The sequence below is a fragment of the Myotis lucifugus genome, unplaced genomic scaffold, assembly GCF_000147115.1.
Source record: "Myotis lucifugus unplaced genomic scaffold, Myoluc2.0 scaffold_55, whole genome shotgun sequence".
Taxonomy (NCBI): domain Eukaryota; kingdom Metazoa; phylum Chordata; class Mammalia; order Chiroptera; family Vespertilionidae; genus Myotis; species Myotis lucifugus.
In genome coordinates this window covers 3,016,803-3,037,559 of record NW_005871103.1, presented here as the reverse complement: position 1 = coordinate 3,037,559, position 20,757 = coordinate 3,016,803, and the positions used below count along the sequence as shown (strand labels likewise).

The 20,757-nt window shown below is 42.2% G+C and overlaps 1 protein-coding gene across 8 annotated transcripts in view; it reads left to right on the top strand.

Annotated features, from left to right (window-relative positions):
* Positions 1 to 20,757, top strand: part of ATXN7 (ataxin 7) — a 121,095-nt gene that overhangs the window by 30,499 nt on the left and 69,839 nt on the right. The gene's annotated exons all lie outside the window — the stretch shown is intronic.

The window sequence follows — 20,757 nt, the reverse complement described above, 5'->3', positions numbered from 1 at the left end:
CTCCCTCCAGTGAGAGGGGGAAGGGGACCAGGTGGGTGTGGTGGTGTGGAAGTTGAGAGAAGAAACCCTTTCAGTGAGAAGGGATTGTCTGTGTCAGATGCTGCTGTGAGGTTAAGTAAAGCCAGGCCAGGGACTTCATCTCTGGCTTTGGCAGTGCAGAGGTCATTAATGACCTTAATCAGAAGAGTGGAGGAGGCAGGTGCCCGATTGGAGGAGGCCGTAGAACTGACGCTGAGGAAGTGGAGGGGACAAGTGTAGGCAGGTCTTCAAAGGGTTTTGCTTTGAAAGAGAATGAAGAAATTAAGCAATAGCAGGATGGGGGCATGGATAAAGGAAAGTTTTTTTTTGTTTTAATTTTATTTACTTTATCGTATTAGGGCATGTTTGTCTACTTTGGAAATGATTCAGGAGTGAGGAATGATTGAACACGTGAGAAAATGGATAAATCACGGCGATAATACCCTGATTTGGAAAAAGAATAGGACTCAGAGCCCAAGTGGATGTGTCAGTTTTGGATACAATCTGAGACTTCCTTTTGTAATAAGAGGCCAAGCATGCTTATCGGTTGCAGGTAGAGATGGGGAATTGTGGGAAGATAAGGTAGGTTGTTTTTTCCTGTCATTTCTGTGAAGAAAGAGGGGAGTTAGAAGTTGAGAGAGGGTAGGAGGAAAAATTTTGTCTGTCTTTTTATCCAAAGTAAGCAGGCTGTCATGTCCCTAGAGGCCTCCCAGTGCCATTAGAAGAAAATACAGGTTTCCTTGTGAGGCCTTGGATGGTAGTCCCGTGAGCCCAAAAATTGGGAATCTCAACAACTTGAGGTGGAGTGCTATCAGACAGGAGGGGGAAGCAGGGGCATGTAAGGAAGGCTGTCTGGAGGAGGTGAAGGAGGGGTTGGAGCTTTTGTTAAGCCTTGATGGGTGAGTCAGCCAGTGTGGTGTAGGAGCACCTTCTGAGGTGGGGACATCTCTGGGAGTCTGAAACTTGGCAGTAGCCCTCGGGCTTGAGTAGTAGAAGGCAGGAACGGAGCTGGATGAGGCAGGGAGCAAGTCATCCCAAAGGAGTTCGTGCTTTGTCCTGAGGTCGAGCTTTGGGAGTGTGAGCTTTAGCAGTGTGCAACTTGAATTGGTAGTTACCAAACTAGAAGGTGGAGGCCAGTGGGGCATGGATGTAGCCTCCCTCCTTGATGAGAAATCCTCAGGTGTGTAGGTAATGATAAACTGAGAAAGTGAGGGTTGTTTTTTCGTTTTGTTTTTTATATATTTTAATTGATTCCCGAGAGGAAGGGAGAGGGGGAGAGAGAGATAGAAACATCAATGATGAGAGAGAATCATTGACCGGCTGCCTCCTACACGTTCCCTACTGGGGATCGAGCCCACAACCTGAGCATGTGCCCTTGACCGGAATCCAACCCGGGACCGTTTAGTCCGTAGGCCGACGCTCTATCCACTGAGCCAAACCGGCTAGGGCAATGAGGGTTGTTTCTCCCCATTAAACCCTTTAATGGTTTCTTTTTGTTTGCATTCATTTATTCAGCATGTATTTATCGAGCATCTACTTTGTGCTAGGTATTTTTCTAATTTTCAGAAAAAAACAGCCAACTTTCTAGAATTACCCTCATAGAGTTTCTATTTTAGTGTGGGAGGCAGGCAATAATTTGAAAGGAAAAGGGGGAAAAATATATATGTATGCATGTATGTATGTATGTTAGGAGGTGATGGGTGTTCTGGAGAAAGATAGAGGATAGAAGAATGCAGTTTAAAATAGGGTGAGGAGTTTTGTGAACCAAGACTTGTAGGATATGAAGGCATGAATCATGTGGATATCCTGAAGGAGCTTTCAGGCAGGAGGGACGGCAAACCCAAGGGCCCAGGTGGCTGGAGAAGTGTAAGGGGGGATAGCAGTAGGAATCAGATGCTGAGGGTCGGGAGTGTGTTGGGGAGGCAGATCACCTGGGGCCTTGTAGCCCCTTGAAAATCCAGGTTCCTTGACTGTGGTCCACAGGCTCTGCCTAGTCTGGCCTCTGCCAGGTTGTCCAGCCTTGTCACCTTTCATTTTCCCCTTTGCCCTCCATGCTTCAGGCACCCTGGCCTCCTTCCAGTTCCTCTCACACACTAGGCTCTTTCTCACCTCTGACCCCTTGCAGGACTGCTGCTGCTTCTGCCCTGAAACCTTCCTTAGGTTAGGTGTCACTTTCTGAAAAGAGTCCTCCACATCACTATGCTTTATAGCCTTTACCAAAAGTTGTTCATTAGTATCTTGTGTCCATATAAAGCAGGCCATCACTCTTAATAAAAATGTGTCATTAGTGTTAGATTTGGGGTATAAATGCTGCGCAGAAGGTATTAGGACAAGTTTTTACATAGGTCTTGGCTAAATTTGCAAAATTGAGTTGGATCAGGAAAACAGTATAGACTACCTACTAATGATCTTCTTCAGCTTTTTGTTGGGGGGTGGTCACTATAATATCATTTCATTCCCTTGTTAGACATGGAGTTTGATTGAGCATTGTTTATCTTTGTTTCCAGAGTTCTAGCACCCTTTTTGGTTGAGTAACAATATGCTGTGAAGAGAGAAATGGGTTTTGGTTTTAGAATAACTGGATACGTGCAAATAAGTGGCAATGTGTCTACTAGTAAATCCCTCAGTTACATCACCGGGGTTTTCTTTCCTGTGATAAACTGTGTGCTTTTCTCGGCCTCTGAATGGGAAATTTATTTTCTCCCTTCCTTTTATGCCTACTTCTAGGCCTTTTTCTGTCTACTCTGATGAACTACTTTACTGGAGGCCCGCCCAGAGTTTACTATAGATTCTGTGTGCTACACTTTCTGTTCCTCTTATCTTACTTGGCCCATGTCTGATGAGCTTTTCATTGTCAACTGGCAGCTGCGATGACTATTTCTTTAAATGATCTTGTGTTTGGTAGATGTTTTCTTAAAATCTGGTAACTGTTGCTGAAAATAATCTGTGCTGTGTGAGTTTATAAAGTATCCATGAATTATAGTCTTCTCATTGAAGAGGTAGTTACACCAGGGTAACAAATAAAACTATTAATGTGTTTATAATTTAAAAACCAAACCATCCTGATAGATTACTAAAGTTGGTAAGCCCAAGTATCATCAAATGCCAGGTAAATCTTTGCAGAAATTTCACAAAGACCCATTTTTTTCCTCATCAGTAATTTGAAAATAAAAATAGCACCTTAAATACAGGATTCTGATAGATGGCATTTAAGAATTGTGAAGACGTGTCCAATCCTGATTGCTATATGGTTTGCATTCCCATTTTATTTAAGTGGGAAAATGCTTTTTAAAAATATTTGAGAACTTGAAAAACTAAGCATTATAGCCAATACCTGGTAGTGAGTAATAGTAATAATAGCTCTCGTTATTGAATACTTCCTATGTGTCAGGCACAGCATTAAGAACTTGACATGGATTGCCTCACTTAATCCTTATACAATACTGTGAAGCAGTTTCTTATAGCATCCCCATTTTAAAGATGAGAAAACTGAGGCTAACTTGCCCCAAATCACACAGTTTATAAGTGACAAAACTGGAATTTCTGGTTTGGATGATATCAAAGCCGTTCCCTGGTTTGTCCAATTATTGACAGCTAATTTCTGCTTGTTGAGCTGCCATTTATTAGGGGACACGTGGAATAGGCTTTGATATACTGGCAAACAAGTCAAGTATCCATGCACAGTCCAGAGAGCAGTTTAAACTCAAGTAAATTGCTCCATTGATGTTTTAGGGAATGGGGAAAGGGGAGGAGTTGTCTGAAGACTTTAGACTTAAAATCCTGGGGCAGGGAGGTGTGTGTGTGTGGGGCAGGGAGGTGTGTGTGTGTGTGTGTGTGTGTGTGTGTGTGTGAGAGAGAGAGAGAGAGAGAGAGAGAGAGAGAGAATGGGAATGGGAATGAATATTAGGCCATATAGGGATTCATTTAAACTCCATAGTGAGTATAATTTGTAGAATGCCTGGTGGAGAAATGCTTAACTCTCAGAAAGTAAATCCTCATAGCTTGTTGGCTGAAACTTAGAAATTTCTGAAGTGTAACAGGGAGTGACATGTATGCTAACCTTTTAGGACAGTGTCTTCAGCTGAGAAGGTAAACATAGCTAATATAACCTTTTATAACAATGCCTGCCTGATATGTAAGCCAAGATTATCCAGGAGTCTTTCTTTTGAAAATTGAAGTCACTAATATTTACTATTTCATTCACTAAACCACGTTTTGGTTGATATTAAGTAGCAAAACGGATTGATCTGACCTCTCATTCTTTTTCTCCTATCTTTGCTTGTTTTGTGGTGGTGCTTTCCAGAAGGGAAATAGGTTAAAACAACAAAACTTTCCACCAGATATTTTTCTTTGCTTTGGTCATGTTGCATTACTGTGGTCTTGCCTACGTGTGACAGGACTGGCACAAGGCAAATGGGAGTTTGCTTGAAGGCCAGGCCAGCTTGCTCTGCCTGGTCACGAAAGCCCCTCCCAGCATCCTGTCTGCTCTGCACACAGTGGCTTCACACTGCATGTTAGTGAAGCAGCTGACAAGTAGTGGAGAAATGATTGAGAGGCTCCCCTTCCATCCAGAGGAGCTGGGAATTACCTGCTCAGTAGCCTTTGGCAGGAATCTCGGGTTTTAAAATGGTTATGACTAAATTGGACATAATCTGGGGGGGGGGGGTTTGTGGGTGTTTTTTGTTTTTGTTTTTAAACAGGAAAAATAGATCTTAATGTATATTTTAATGTTTTTTCAAGCAGTGCTGATTCCTTTGAGAAGTCAGAGTTTAATGCTTGATTTTGGTGAAATTTACAAGTCCCTCTTCAGAGACATTTTTTTCATTTTAAAAGATAAGTTTTTATTTTTATTTCCAAATTCCCAGGAAATTTTAAGTGCTGTCAGTTTTATGAAAAGGTAATTAGGGAGTAAGTAGGAAATATGTCTTGCAAGTGGTTGGTTTGGCATCATCACTCAAGTTCCTATTCACCTGATGAAAATATCCTATATAATAAAAGGCTAATATGCAAATCGACTGAACGGTGGAATGACCGGTCACTATGATGCACACTGACCACCAGGGGGCAGATGCTTGGTGCAGGAGCTGCCCCCTGGTGATCAGTGCACTCCCACAGAGAGAGCGCCGCTCAGCCAGAAGCTTTGCTCAAAGCTGGTGTGTGCAGCTGCAGTGGCGACAGCGCTAAGGATGTCCGACTGCCAGCTTAGGCCCGTGGGGAGCGGCCTAAGCCATCAGTCAGACATCCCCCGAGGGCTCCTGGACTGTGAGAGGGCACCAGGCCTCTGGTCTTGTGATAAGATCTCTGTGTGTGCAACCCCATCCGTAGCTTTCCCTGGAAGGCCTGGTCCATCATTCTTGTATGTATCTGGGCACTGTGAAATGAAGAGAAGAGCCACAGTGAAAGAACACACACCTGATCTTTTTCAAATCCCACAGTTTAAGATTTGGAGAGGGTTCTAGTTTTGAAACACTGGCCAGGTGTTGCTTGTGTGGAGACATAGGAAGAGCCTGCTTGTGCGTTGATTTTGTTAAATATAGCTATTGAATATCAAATGGGCATGGGAGAGTATGCACTGCTGTTTCAGAGAACTGCTAAATTAAAGTGCAGCACAAAGGGGTCTAGAAGAAGCTGGCCCTTAAAGCTGCCATCAGTGGCATGTATACTAGAAGTTCTAACATTGTTTCTACTGATGATCTTGTTGTTACTTGTAAGCATCTCCTGAGAAAAGGTGGAGGGGAAAAAAGCATGAAGCTTAACTACTCAAAATTGTAACTTAACTCTTATAAAGGTTTTGTGAGCAATAGCTGTGGGTACCCCATGCTTATAGGGCGTCTGGCCTTCACTAGGGTTTCAGGAAGGAAGAGCCCCTGAAGACCAGAGAGGCAGGGCGCTCATGGACTTTCTCTTGCTGTGAGGGACTGGCCCAGTGTCCCCTTTTCCTTACAGCCTTTTTGCCTTCTCTTCAGAAAGAACATACATCATTTTTAAAAATATATGTTATTGATTTCAGAGAGGGGGGAGAGGGAGAGAGACTGAAACATCAATGGTGAGAATCATTGACTGGCTGCCTCCTACATGCCCCCTACTGGGGATCAAATCTGCAGCCTGGGCATGTGCCCTGACCTGGTTCATAGATCAACTCTGAACCGCCGAGCAGAAGGTACATTCATTCTCTCTCTCTCTCTCTCTCTCTCTCTCTCTCTCTCTCTCATTTTCAACACTCTTGGTTGTATTGCTTCTGGTTTAGGAGATCTCCTTTTACACCCACACCCTCTTTATATTGCCCCTACCTCTCTAATGTTTTCTTCAGGAAAAGAGTTCATATTAAATCCTCTCTTCTAATGTCCCCCATCTCATGTCTTGATATGGGTGATGGATATGACTGATTAACCTGTGTCAAAGGGGAGAAAATCCTTAAGTACAGAAATGGAAGTAGACACATGAATTAATGCGTGTGCTTTGAAATCAGGGCTTCTCATAGATACATGCAAAATATTGTCTTACTTGCTTAAGTACAGTTTAGAAAACCGAGAAGGGGAGAGAATATACTTTACAACAGATATTCAAAGGCCTTTGTAACCCAGTAGTGTTCAGCACTAGCAATAAAAAAACCTGAAGTCTTTTTATAGATCATAGCAAGTCTCTGTTATTATTTTATTTGTAGTTAAAGCGGGGTTTTTGTTCAGTTTCTCATATTGTTTAATTAGTGCTTTCACAGAAATATTTTCTATAGTTTTCATTAGTAACATGCAGCACTAAGGGTTAAGAGTCATAAGTGGACCAGCTGAGATGACCATTTTTTGTTTTAGTGATACCTTGTGGACTTGCATCCTTTCAGATAGACAGATAGATAAGAAGTTCAATCCTACCTGAAGTGTTATGAGAAGTTTTGTGACTGAAGCTATTTATAAATCAAGGACAAATAAGGGACAGACTGGGTGATCTTTCTGATACTCACATCTAAAAGTATTTATTATTGCTTAAACGACTTGCTTCACTGATTTCACTGATTTCCGTTGCCCGCAGGGTAAAGCGGAAACTACTTAATGTGGCTGATGGACAAGGTTCTGTTTGCCCAAGGCCACCCTGGCCCCTGAGCTCTTCCCTTCAGGCTATGTGCTCTCCCCGTGCAGGGAAGTGGCCCCTTTCCTCAGACACCTCGCTCCTCCTCCCCTGCTCCCTTTTTTGCACTAACTTGCTACCCCATCAGAAAGAAAGCTAACCCTCATCTCTTAGGTGCAGACTTGCACATTAGTTCTTCAGGCAGCTTTCCTGGGCCTCTGGTCCAGCTTTATGTCTAAAGCATGCTTTTTGTGTTCAGCCAGAACATCTTCACATGCCACAGTGTACAGCTCAGCTTAAGTTTTTTAAATAATAGTATTTAATATTGTGAATATGACCTTGGTTGTTTAAACTCGACCCCTGTGAATATTTAGGCCACTGGTGCTTTGTTGCTTCACCAACAGTGCTGCAGTTAAAGTAATTTTACAAGCTTCTTACTACTAGCGAAATTTTGGTCTTTTTTTATTTGATAAGTAAACAGACAAATGGAGGGTATATTTGAGTAGGTAACGCCCAAGTGCCCTCCAGAAACACTTTTCACGTGTTGGAGGTCCATTTAGGTGACAAAGTATGTTGATGGCTGGTCTTTTTCTTGAAGTCTGTCTCTCCTTAAGGAACTGGCAGGATCCAATTTTTCCCCCTGAGTTTGGGGCTATTGAAATTTCAGGCTTCTGTTCTGTAGAAACTTAGATCCCTGTGATTTGAAAATGCAGTCTGATCTTCAAAGTGTTATTGTTAGGGTGGGCTCCAGTCAAGATGGTGGCTGGTGGCTTAGGTAAATGAGGGACTTGCGGCCTCCCACAACCACATCAAAATTACAACTAAAATACAAAACAACCGTCATTCAGAACCACCTGAAATCTAACTGAGAGGAAGAGCTACAACTAGGGAAATAAAGAAGCAGCACATTGAGACTGGTAGGAGGGGCAGAGATGTGGGGTGGAATCGTGGAACCAGCTGGTCCCACACTCACATGTGGGAATTTTAAATCAGGAGGGATATCTTAGCTTGTGGAGGTTTCCCTGAGGAGTCAGGAGTTCCATCCCCACACCAGGCCCCTCAGCCCAGGGTTTCAAAGCCTGAAAAAGAAGTCCCCATAACTTCTGGCTATAAAACCAACAGGGGTGGTGGCTGAGTGACACGGAGGCTGCTATAGTCCTAGGCAGCTCCTCTTAAAAGGCCGTCTATGGACTTACTCCAACTCCCTCCCTCTGAGTTCCAGTACTGGGGCAGCAGCTTGAAGGGAACCTAGGGCATTTGGAAGGAACTAACTTGCCTGGAATCAGGGTGAGAGCTGGAGGGGCAGCTTTCTCCCAGACGGAAGTGCTGGCAGAGGCCATTGTTCCTTTGCTGAGCCCTTCCTGCCACAGAGCCAGCAGGTGGGGCACCATATCTGAATCTCCATCAACCTGGCTCACACTTTTTGCCCTGCCCTGGTGATTCCCTGAGACTAATGCCCCTCCAACCTAGGATGTTTGCTCTTTAATCCACACAGAATCTGGGATACAATTTTTTGCCACTTTATTGTTGATTTAAAAAAAAAATATATTTTTTTATTGATTTCAGAGAGGAAGGGAGAGGGAGAGAGAGAGAGAAACATTAACGATGAGAGAGAATCACTGATTGGCTGTCTCCTGCATGCCCCGCATTGGGTACTGAGTCTGCAACCTGGGCATGTGCCCTTGACCAGAATCGAACTCAGGACCCTTCAGTCCATAGGCCTATGCTCTATCCACTGAGCCAAACCAGATAGGGTTTTTGTTGATTTTTCTCATCTACTCTGCAAGCCCTGCCCTCCACAGTCTCAAACAACGGCAAAAGCTGTTTTCCACTTCCCTGGAAAAAGTCCACATTGAGTGAACTGTACACCTCATAACAGGATTTGGGGTTGAATAAGGAACAGAATGTTTAGTGACTGTAGTTTCAGCTACTTTTCTTTTACAAAAAGAGGAAATATAATTTCCCTGAGTAATCTCCCTTGACCTCTCTCTTGATAAAATTATGTTCTTTATTGGGTATTGAAATAAACTTGTGCAAAGTAGTTTGTTAACTACCCTTTCTGGGGAGGGGTAATGGTTCTGCTGAAGGGATAATAAACTTGATGCTTCGCAGGTATGTATTGGAGGGAGTGACTAATTGATTTTTTTAAAATTTTTTTTAGTATTTATTTTAAGATAGAATCCTCATTTTAAAAAAATAGCTAATTGGAAGTTAGAAGTTGGATGGGTGATTCATTCATCAGTTTTGTACTAGAAGAGCTATTGATGTCTATCCTTATTTTCAGAACTATCAGTTGCCTTTGCTGCTAGTGGCCAGCCTTACATTGGTACTGAGAGGTCAAAAACTAACTTATCCAGGATCTGGGAAAGTGAAACCACACCCTGTGTCCTGTTCTTTCATTCCTGCCTACTCAGAGGCTATGATTGAGTCTGGCCTCTGGCACACGTGTGTCGAAGTTTCACCACTTCTGGGAAGAGAATTATCAGAGAGAGAATTGCCTGGTTCTTGGGAGCAGGGATGTTTTAGTTTATGCTTATAGAAACCACTCTTTGATCAATGGATAGAGAAGTCAGACAGTCATCCTTCTCTTACACTTCTCTCCAGAGCTGAAGATGGGCTGGGGAGGCACTGTGAGAGAGAGAGCCTATGTGAGGCCGGAAAGGAAAGCTTTTGGCTGGGAACAGGGTGAATTGAAGAGTGCTGTGTGCTGGTGACTCAGTTTTTAAATACTTCCTATCTGGGTCCCTATAATCACATCCAGAGTTTACAGGAGCAGAGCAGCATCAGGTTGCCTGAGTTCTATAATCCCTGCTCCACTACTTCCCTAGCCTCGGTTTCCTCACAAATGGGCATGTATTAGAATAGCATTTCCCCCATAGGCCCTTTTGTGGGTGCTTTAATTAAGTCAGGGTTTCTCAACCTGTCTTACTGACATTTGGGGCCAGCTAATTCTTTATTGTGGGAGAATCTGTGTGTTACAGGATTTTTAGCAAGATCTCTGGCCTCTTTCACTAGATGCCAGTTAGCACTACCCCCTCCAGCTGTTGCAACCAAAGAGCATCTCCAAGCATTGTCAGTGTTGAGGTGGTGGGGGGCTGTATGCAAAATTGCCCCTGGGGTTGGAACCATCCCTTTTATATATGTAAAGCCCTTCGCTCAGCGGTTGGCCTATAGGAATGGTCTTCAGGGTTTGCATAGTAGGTGCTTGGTAAATGTCGGAATGAATGAATGAATGAGTGAATGAGTGAATGGTGGTGTTGCTGGTGTTATCCTGTTGAGAAGTGCTAGTTCTTCCCCTGCTGAGATTCTGTGGAGCTGCAGTAACTAAAGTCCTAAGAGTAGCTACTAAGAAAGGCAGCCCCACTTCATCCAGACTCCACTGATGTTGCACAGCGGCACCTACACAGCAGTTATTACTATCTTTAATTCCAGAATGCCTGTTTTTCTCTTGTTTTAGGATGGATTATAAAGTTGAAGGGTGCATTATTGTATTCTTTCCCAGAGGCTGATATTGACACACATTTGATGGCAGCTTTGAAATTAAAGAGCGTAGTATTTCTGTGCATGTTTGGGCTTTGTAAATGGGTTGGAAGCTCAGAGCCTCAAATGTACCATTGTAACTGGACAATCAATGGGTCTTTGCTGCCTGTCACTACTTGAGCCAATTAAGCAAGACAGATTTGAATCATATATGAGCCTTTATTCCAATACTGCCGGCAGTGTGGGAGAGCAGCAGGTCATCCACAAAAAAATCTGCTCTTCACCTCACCATAAACCAGCTGCTTATATTGGGTAGGAGGACAAAGGTTATATGGGGAAGTAGGCAATGCAAAGGGCTGAGGATCTTCAAAGGGCTAGTGATGTGCAAAAGGCTGGGGGTCTTCAAAGAGCTGGTGATTCTGGTTTCTGCAACAGTTGTTAATCTTTCCATGATAATAGGCAGCTCCTGATGGAGAGGATGGGTTGCATTTCCTGGTGAGCCCCCAGGTCCCTCCGGCAACTCCCAGCCAGGTTAGAATGTGCTTTCTTTAATCAGAACAAAACAATCATGGTTAACAGAGCATAATTAATATTTCTTACAATTATAGCTGGTCCCCAATATTCTATTTCTGCCCCTGTCACCATCTCGAACGTTTAAACAGCCTGTACTTTCCAATGTTCTGTTATGATGCCCTTTAACTGCCTTTTGCATGGTTTTAGACCTCCATATAGCTCAGGACAAAAAACAGTGCAGTCTCTCACATGATGTCAGTACCAACAGTGGGTTTTTTTTTTCAGGAGTACCTATTTGCTCTGTCAGCAGTGTTTCAGTGGTTACTTACTGTTTCACTGCATTTTGGTCACTATAAAGATGAGTATACAGTACAAACTAGTTTTCTAACACTGGTGACAAGAAATATACCTCTCAAAGTTTTACCTGAAGGTTATCTCATAAGTGCTTGATAACTTGTGCAAATTATACTATGCACTGGCACAAAAGAGAACAAAAATAGTGTGGCTAATTTCACCAGTTATCCTATATAATAAAAGGCCAATATGCAAATTGGCTGAACAGTGGAATGACCTGTTGCCATGATGCGCACTGACCACCAGTGGGCAGACACTCATGCAGGCGCTGCCCCCTGGTGGTCAGTGCGCTCCCACAGGGGGAGCACTGCTCAGCCAAAAGCTGGGCTGACCGCTGGCAAGTGCAACAGCGGTGGCGGGAGCCTCTCCTGCCTCTGTGGCAGCGCTAAGGATGTCTGACTGATGGCTTAGGCCCGCTCACTGCAGGGAGTGGGCCTAAGCCGTCAGTCAGACATCCCCCAAAGGCTCCCGGACTATGAGAGGGCGCAGGCCAGGCTGAGGGACACCCCTCCCCCCCCAGTGCATGAATTTCATGCACTGGGCCTCTAGTTTAATGTATAATATTACCCTGAAATGTGCTTTGAAATGGGAGGTGTGAATTGTCTAAGACAGTGGTCGGCAAACTCATTAGTCAACAGAGCCAAATATCAACAGTACAACGATTGAAATTTCTTTTGAGAGCCAAGGATTTTAAACTTAAACTATATAGGTAGGTACATTATTATTAACTTAATTAGGGTACCCCTAAGGCTTAGGAAGAGCCACACTCAAGGGGCCAAAGAGCCGCATGTGGCTCGCGAGCCGCAGTTTGCCGACCACAGGTCTAAGATACAAGTTCCACTGCTGTATCTTCATCCTGAAAGAGTGTTTTGAACATAGTAAAACACACAAGTAATTATGGAATATTGATTCCTTTTCCTTTATTTGGTTTTAGTTCCCTCAGGTATCACAAAGTGTAAGCATCTCGTTATCCTGTGATTCTGGTGTTTAATTGCATGGATTTTTTCATACAAGAAGGCCCCTAAACACAAGCCAGCTATTTCATCTGGTTGAAACAGCCATCTGTTCTAACATCAGTGACACACTGGCTGCAAGAGTTACTGGTTGGGTGCACTCCATGTACTAATGTCTGAGAAATTTTCAAGGGTGGTTTCAGCTGACTTTAGAAATTAACCAACCCAACCTTCTTACACTGGAACTAGATAGATGAAAATCAGGCATGCAGAAGCTACAGCATCAGTTGTGTATTAGATGGGCTTAAACTGATCAACAGACTTTTGTTTTCCTTTGAAGTGTAAAAATATACCCTCAGAGATTGAGTTTCAAAGGTGATGTCTAATTAGAAATTTTGGGATTTGTGGTGCTGAGTATAGTATCCCAGTAAATCGCCTGTTTGACTTTCACATATGGTTTTGTGTAGGAAAGTAAGGGATTGCCTGTGATAGGTTCAATCTAGGTAAATATTTGTTGATGGATTAACCTCAGATCTAACATAATGAAAGAGACAAAGGTCTATCCTGGGATAAAGCTGGATTTTCTTCATCTGTGATTCTACTCAATCCATACTTTGTGCCTTTGACTAATTGGTCACTTTTTCAGTCTGCCCCTTTCCTTCCTGATTGAATATTCATGTTGTAGCGAAGAATGGAAACTATCATCTTCTAATGACCTTAATCTGATTTGCAAGTGTTCTACAACTGAAACCCATTTAAAGAAAGGCAATAGGCCCCAGGATAAGAAATCTCAAGGAGAGTGGAAATGTTCCCACTTCAGTCTAGTGTAATTATTTTTGCTGTTCAGTTGTGTAGGCAGGCTGCCAGGAGGTAGGGGCACAAATTAATTAACCAACTGTTTGCAGAGATACGGCCATGTCATCACTGATAAGCATAGACGTAAATCAGACAGTGTGCCGGCTGTTTTCTGTAACAAGGGCGGGCAGAATTATGTTAACTATAAAGTAAAATAGACGAAAGGCATAGTTGGGGAGAAAGTATAGTTTCTGTTAGTTTCCATTTATTAGCATGCAAACTTCTTTTTCCCTATTGTCTCGAGTGATTCCTGATATGTTGATTGGGGGGAGAAAGTGTGCATTGTCATGTTAGTCTTTTAAAAATATAGTTCAATGCTTTGTACCTCAGTTGGGCATATTTAGATCCTACCCTCACCCACTAAAATAATTGCCAATATAAATTTTTATACACCAAAATTTGGATAATTGGGATTTATTATGCCTATGGTGAATTTTATGTAGTATTATGTATAAAGTAATGTATGTGAATAGTTTTGCCCGGACAAAAGTCTTAAACACTTTTCACAATGTAAGAAGCTGTTTCAATTCTGTAAGGAATCTTTGTATTTCTTGTTTACCCTTCTGCAGAGGTGACACTACTAGGACCCTTAGTAAATGCTTATTAGAGAAAGGAATGAAGCTCTGTGACTAATGACATGACATTACATGCTGGCTAGGAACTAGAATCTGGAATCAGCTAGATTTAACCTTTAACCCCTGCCCCACCTCTTGCCAGCTCTGTGATCTTGGGCCAGTTACTGGTACTTAATCTTTCCACGCCCATTTCCTTATTTGTAAACTTGGACTAATAATAGTACCCATACCACAGGGTTGTTGTAAGGATTACATAATGTAAAGCATGTGAAGTACTTAGCACATTGGTCCAGTAAGTTTTCAATAAACATTTGACAAGGTGGCTGTTGTTATTAAATTGTATTTTAGACATTTGCTCGACCTTTAACTTTAGAAGCAATAAAAAAACAACAACACAAAAAACAACTGGGGAGAAATGGGTGTTGAACTTGAGGCATCGTTCTGAACTGGGGCACACAGGCTGCTGCTGTCTGCCAGCCCATTTATGCATGTGGTTGTGGTAAGTGAGCTTTGAGTACCTTGTGCAGGTATGTTGACCTCTTTCCCCTGGAAGGACAAGGAGTGAAACTGAAAAGTCTGAGGAAGTAAAACTGAGATAAGAGAATGGGTAAAACTTTCTTGTGAAAGTATTGCCCATTAGGTCTTCCAGTTATTGAAACAGAAATGAGCAAATGAGCTAACAGTCAAAACAAACTTGAAATACTTTCTTTCCCAGTGGTAATAAACTATACCTAATCTGTTTAAACAGAAAAGGCGGTTGTAACATTAAGAGAGATTAGGAGTAGAATTAATTAACCAGCAGTCAACAGTCCTCTTTCCTCCGTTAGTGTTGCCTTACAAATCTATCCCTCCCCAAACCTAAAAAAAGCACCTGTACAAGTGAGCTTCGTGCATGAAGCAAAGCCCGCCCTAACCAAAATGATTACAGAACTAAAAAAGTACGAATTCAGAGAAGTTGGTATTAAGACCAAAAAAGATTCACACTTCAGGGACCTGTTCTGGCCTATCATTCCCACCGATCTCCCAGATCTGCCTGCGTCTGCCAACACAGAGGCGCTGGAGTGCTTATGGAGTGAGGGGAGGCATGAGCGACTCTGACTGATCTGAGTTCTCACGGCATCAGTGAGAACATCGTTGACATATGTGGATGAGTGCAACAGAATCTTTTTAGACATGGGAAAGATTTATCTTTATTTTTATTGTAACTCTTTTAAAAAAGCTGTCTTTGGGGAAAGCTTTAATTCACTTGAGTGTAAGCAATGAGTAGTTTCAGACATTTTATGCATGGTTCTCATTATTCTTGGAACTGCATTTTTAATTCCTGGGTGACATTGAATTATTGACACTTAGCGTTATATGCTTTGCCTATTTTTTGTGGGGTTTTTTGTTTTTTCATATGGAGGAAATAATGCTGTAGGACTTAATTTATAAAGCATTTCTCTAAAATTAGGGGAGAGTCTAAAGTGATGGCTTCCTTGGTATCCTCTTAGAAATCTAGAGGCACCTAGATTTCAAATGTCCCCGTGCATGTTCCTCATTCTCAGAGATTGATACTGCGCATCCATACTGTTCTGCAGCATGGGAAACTGGCATCATTCTCTGCACCACTCTTGTGTCCAGGCCATTACCAAGCTATGCCAACAGTTCCTTCTGAATATCTCTGAATTTTTTCTCTGCTGTCTCACAGCCATCTTCAAGTCCAAGCTACTCCAGGTCTCTGACCTGTACTACTGCAAGTAGCAACTGACTGGCCTTGTCCAGTTCTGCTTTTAAGCCATGAATCTCCCTTCTCCACACTGCAGTCTGAGCAATGTTGAAAATAATAATAATAAACAATCTGATATTATTCTCCATTAAAATACTTCCAGTAAGCATTTCCAAATGGCAGAGTAAGAACCTCCAAAAATCTTCTCTATAAAAGCAATGAAAACGCTGGCAGGAACTGTCAAAATTAACTTTTTCAGAATTCTGAAAATTAAAGGCTGGCAGGAGCTGTTTAGCATTTATACAAGAAAGTCGGCTGAATCTTTATAAATACAGCAATCTCTGTGGTGTTTTAAGTCTTCCCTATTTCAACTGCCCCTCCCCATCCCAGCTCCACAGTTACTTTTAAAAACCAACAGCCTCACAACTGAGGTAGCTGCAAAGCAAAAAACAAACAAACAAACAAACAAAAAACAGCAGCTTAGAAGCCACCAGAGGGGACAGAATGGGTTTGGAGCTCCCCACAAAGCCCTGCCCCCAGAGGACTATCACTGTTTGAACTGTCTGGTAGCTCCCTAAAAAGCTCCATTCTCAGAATTTGTTTTTATTTGAGCTGGCTCAGAGTTCACTCTGTTCTCTATCCCTAAGTTTGTAAAAAAAGAAAAAAAAATTAGCAATTGAACATCGAAATTGTCTGAGGTAGTGATACCAGCTGGGGCTAATAAGAGGCTAACCAAACACTAAGTAGGAAACACTGGGGAATGAAGTTTCAAGTGAAGGTTTTCAAGACTTCCAACATATTCCTGAGAATCTAGAAAACCACACACAGGGCTGTGCACATGCACAGGACTGACCTGAAAAAGCCCTTAATTGCTCACCTCTAGCTGACCTTGAGGCTCTATGCATGCGGGAAGGAAATGCTAAAGAAGAGTTGTAAACTGCCTGCTAGAGCATTGGAAGCAAATTCCAACATAAACGCAGAGCACCTTAGCAAAGGCCGGGAGACTTACTGGCTCAAGATATTTAAGAAAATCCCTGTGCAATAATTAGCTAACCAAGCAGAGACCTGATTTAACCAAATACAACAAAGAACACAGACTTTACACATTTACCAAGTAAATAACTAAGCAAACAAAAAGGATAGGTAGATCTGATTTTCAGAGTTGGCACATTGTATTATTTATATTGTCCAGTTTTCAACAAAAATTATAGGACAGGCAAAGAAACAGTAAATATGGCCCCATATACAAGGGAAAAAAGCATGCGATGGAAAGAACCAAAAAAAGAAGAAAAAAGAAAAGCATATGATAGAGCCATGTCCAAGCAAATTTACATACTGTTGAAATTAAGTTGGTTTTATTTAAACTACAATGTTTGAAGTTAAGATGTTAATTGTAATCCCCAGGACAACCACTAGGAAGGTAACTTAGGGGGGGAGATTGTAAAAAAAAAAAAAAGGTGAATTTAAAAGGTATACTAGAATATATCAGTTTAACACAAAATGAGACAGTGATAGAGGAACAAAACCAAAAAAAGACATAAAAAGAAAAAAAGCAACATCACAGACATAATTCTACCATATCAATAATTAACATTAAATGTAGATAGTCTAAACACTAATCGGCAAGCAAAAATTAGCAGAATGAATTAAGAAAGATTTTGATCCAAAAATAAGAGATAAACTTCAGATTCAAAGTCAGAAGCATTTTAAAAGTTAATGGAAAAGATATACCATACAAATAGTCATCAAAAGAGAGCTAAACTGGCTATACAAATATCAGACAAAATAGACTTTTTGAAAAAAACTTGTCATTAGAGCTAAAGGAGGACATTTTAAAATCATGAATAGTCTTTATCAGGAAGAAGTAACAATTATAAAGATACATGCACCTAACACAGTGATCGGCAAACCGCAGCTCGCGAGCCACATGCGGCTCTTTGGCCCCGTGGCATGGGCCATGAAGTTTCAATCGCACCGTACGTGTGCGCCCGCACGTGGTATTTTGTGGAAGAGTCACACTCAAGGGGCCAGTTTGCCGACCACTGACCTAACCTAACAACAAAACTTTAAAATACATGAAGCAAAAAAGTAATCCTGAAAGGAAAAATGGACAGTTCAACAATAGTAGGAGGAGACTTCAATAACAGATAACAAAAGCCAAGTAGAAGATCAAGAAGAATCCTATCTAATAATAGACAAACATGGTAATTAACCGTACCTTCGCTACGCCTCCCATTGGCTAAGCGCGATATGCAAATTAACCCAACCAAGATGGCGGCCGGCAGCCACGCAGCTGAAGTGAGCAGGAGGCTTGCTTGCTCCAGTGATGGAGGAAGCCAAGGTTCCCCGCCTGCCGCGGCCCGGCTCTGAGATCCGAAAGCAACAAAGTTTCAATTATAGAAGCTAAACAAACCCCAGATACCTGCTTTCAGCAGGCCGTGGCCTCAGAGCTGGAGCGAGCAGGAGTGGCTCTCAGCTCCAGTGACAGCAACAAAGTTTCAATTATAGAAGGTAAATAAATCCCAGAATAAAAAAGAAAGAAAAAAAGGAGAGCCTGGGAGCTTCAGTCGCCAGCCAGCCTGAAAATGGCCCTCAGCCCCTCACCCAGACTGGCCAGGCACCCCAGTGGGGACCCCCACCCTGAAGGGGGTGTGACCAGCTGCAAACAGCCATCAGCCCCTCACCCAGGCTGGCCAGGCACCCCAGTGGGGACCCCCACCCTGAAGGGGGTGTGACCAGCTGCAAACAGCCATCAGCCCCCCGTGCACCAGGCCTCTATCCTATATAGTAAAAGGGTAATATGCAAACTGACCCTAACAGCAGAAAGACTGGGAATGACTGGTCACTATGACACACACTGACCACCAGGGGGCAGACGCTCAATGCAGGAGCTGCCCTCTGATGGTCAGTGCGCTCCAACATGGGAGAGCTCTGCTCAGCCACAAGCCAGGCTGATGGCTGCCAGTACAGTTGTGGTGGGAGCCTCTGCTGCCTCTTCAGCAGCGCTAAGGATGTCCGACTGCAGCTTAGGTCTGCTCCCCGCTGGCAAGTGGACATCACCCGAGGGCTGCCGGGCTGCCAGAGGGATGTCTGATTGCCAGCTTAGGCCCAGTCCCCTGGGGAGCAGGCCTAAGCCAGCAGGTAGTCATCCCCTGAGGGGTCCCAGACTTCGAGAGGGCACAGGCCGGGCTGAGGGCACAGGCCCCCCCGAGTGCACAAATTTTTGTGCACTGGGCCTCTAGTTTAGAATAATTGAAAATAAACCATCTAGACCAGTGGTTCTCAACCTTCTTAATGCCGCAACCCTTTAATACAGTTCCTCATGTTGTGGTGACCCCAACCATAAAATTATTTTCATTGCTACTTCATAACTGTAATTTTGCTACTGTTATGAATCGTAATGTAAATATCTGATATGCAGGATGTATTTTCATTATTACATATTGAACATAATTAAAGCATAGTGATTAATCACAAAAACAATATGTAATTGTATATGTGTTTTCCGATGGTCTTAGGCGACCCCTCTGAAAGGGTCGTTGGACCCAAAGGGGTCTCGACCCACAGGTTGAGAACTGCTGATCTAGACCTAACCAGTAACAGCAGAAGAAACATTCTGCTCAAGTGAACTTGGAATATTCTCCAGGATCATATGTTAGGGCATAGTAAAATAAGCCTCAATAAATGTAAAAGGACTGAAATTATACAAGTACAGAGTAAGTTCTTTAACCACAATGGAGTAAAATTAAAAACTAACAACGGGATATTTGGGAAATTTCCAAACATATGGAAATTAAACAACATATACCTAAATAAACAGTGGGTCAAAGAAGAAATCACAAGAGAAATTAGAGAATACTTTGAAATTAATGAAAATAAAACACAACATACCAAAACTTGTACACTAAAGCAGTACTTAAGAGAAAACTTATTACTGTTAACAGCTGTCTTAAAAATTAAGAATGATCTCCAATCAATAACCTTCCACCTTAAGAAACTTGAAAAAGGAGAGCAAATTAAACACAAAGCAAGCAGAGGAAGAAAATGATAAACGTTTGAGTGGACATAAACTGGAGAATAGCAAACAATGGAGAAAATTAATGGAATCAAAAGTTAGTGCTTTGACAAGATCAGAGTACTTTGATGTTGATAAAATTGACAAACCTTCCGCTGGATTTTACCGTATTACTCATATTACTAGTCAGGAATTAAATAGATTAAATTACTACCAACCTTACAGAAATAGAAAGGGTTATAATAGAAATACTGTGAAGAATTGTATGCCAACAGGTTGGATAACCTAGATGAAATGGACAGATTCCTAGAAAGACACTGTTACTGATTTCTAATTTGCTTATGTTGTGGTCAAAGAACATACTTGGTATGATTGCAGTTCTTTTAAATTTCTTGAGGTTTGTTTTGTGGCTCAAGATGTGGTCTTTACAAAGCTCACTTTTTAAAAACATAAAGATTAGTCAGTAGGTAGTGCCATTCCATAGTTAATGCTGTCTTAGTTGTATAAGAGTCGTGTGGATATTCTGCATGTAAGATACCTGGCAGATGTGCTGTTGTTGTGTTCACTGCCTTTTGATCAAAAGAAGGCATGGTGTTAGCTGTCATGCGATTAATAACCACAACAATAATGGTGTTAATAAAGTTGACACTACTCTTTATTGAACTCTTATATACATTCTGCTTACTGTGTTTAGACAGAGCAAAGATTTTATATGAATAATGTCATTCAATCCAACAGTCTGCTGAGATAACAACCATTGTTTTCACTGTTTTTTTAAATGCAGAAACAGGATGTCTAGAAGTTAGAAGTTAAGTATCTTGTTTGTGGTTAGAATACCAGTGAAGTGGTAAACTCTCTTACAGTCCACATTTTACCATAGTCTCCAAGCATAGCTGAATGGTAGTGATGCAGATAAGTGAATTCAGTTAAGATCTTGGCAGGCACTTTGAGATTTAGGACTTGGTTTCTGATGTGAAAGGTCATCATGTGACAGTATTTGGAGTATACATGAGACAGCCTGTCACACATATTGCCACATTGGTCACCTTTGTAGCCCTGCCTGCCTTCCCTAACCGTGGTTCCCTAGGATTTTGATACTTGCCTCCTCTGTTGTATCCCAGGTGCTTGGCTCAGTCAGTTTCAGTACAAGCAGTGACAGCAATAGAAGGTTGTTGATTGGCCATTTTTGTCCCTGGTTTGTTTAATCATTTAACATCTTACAAAGGA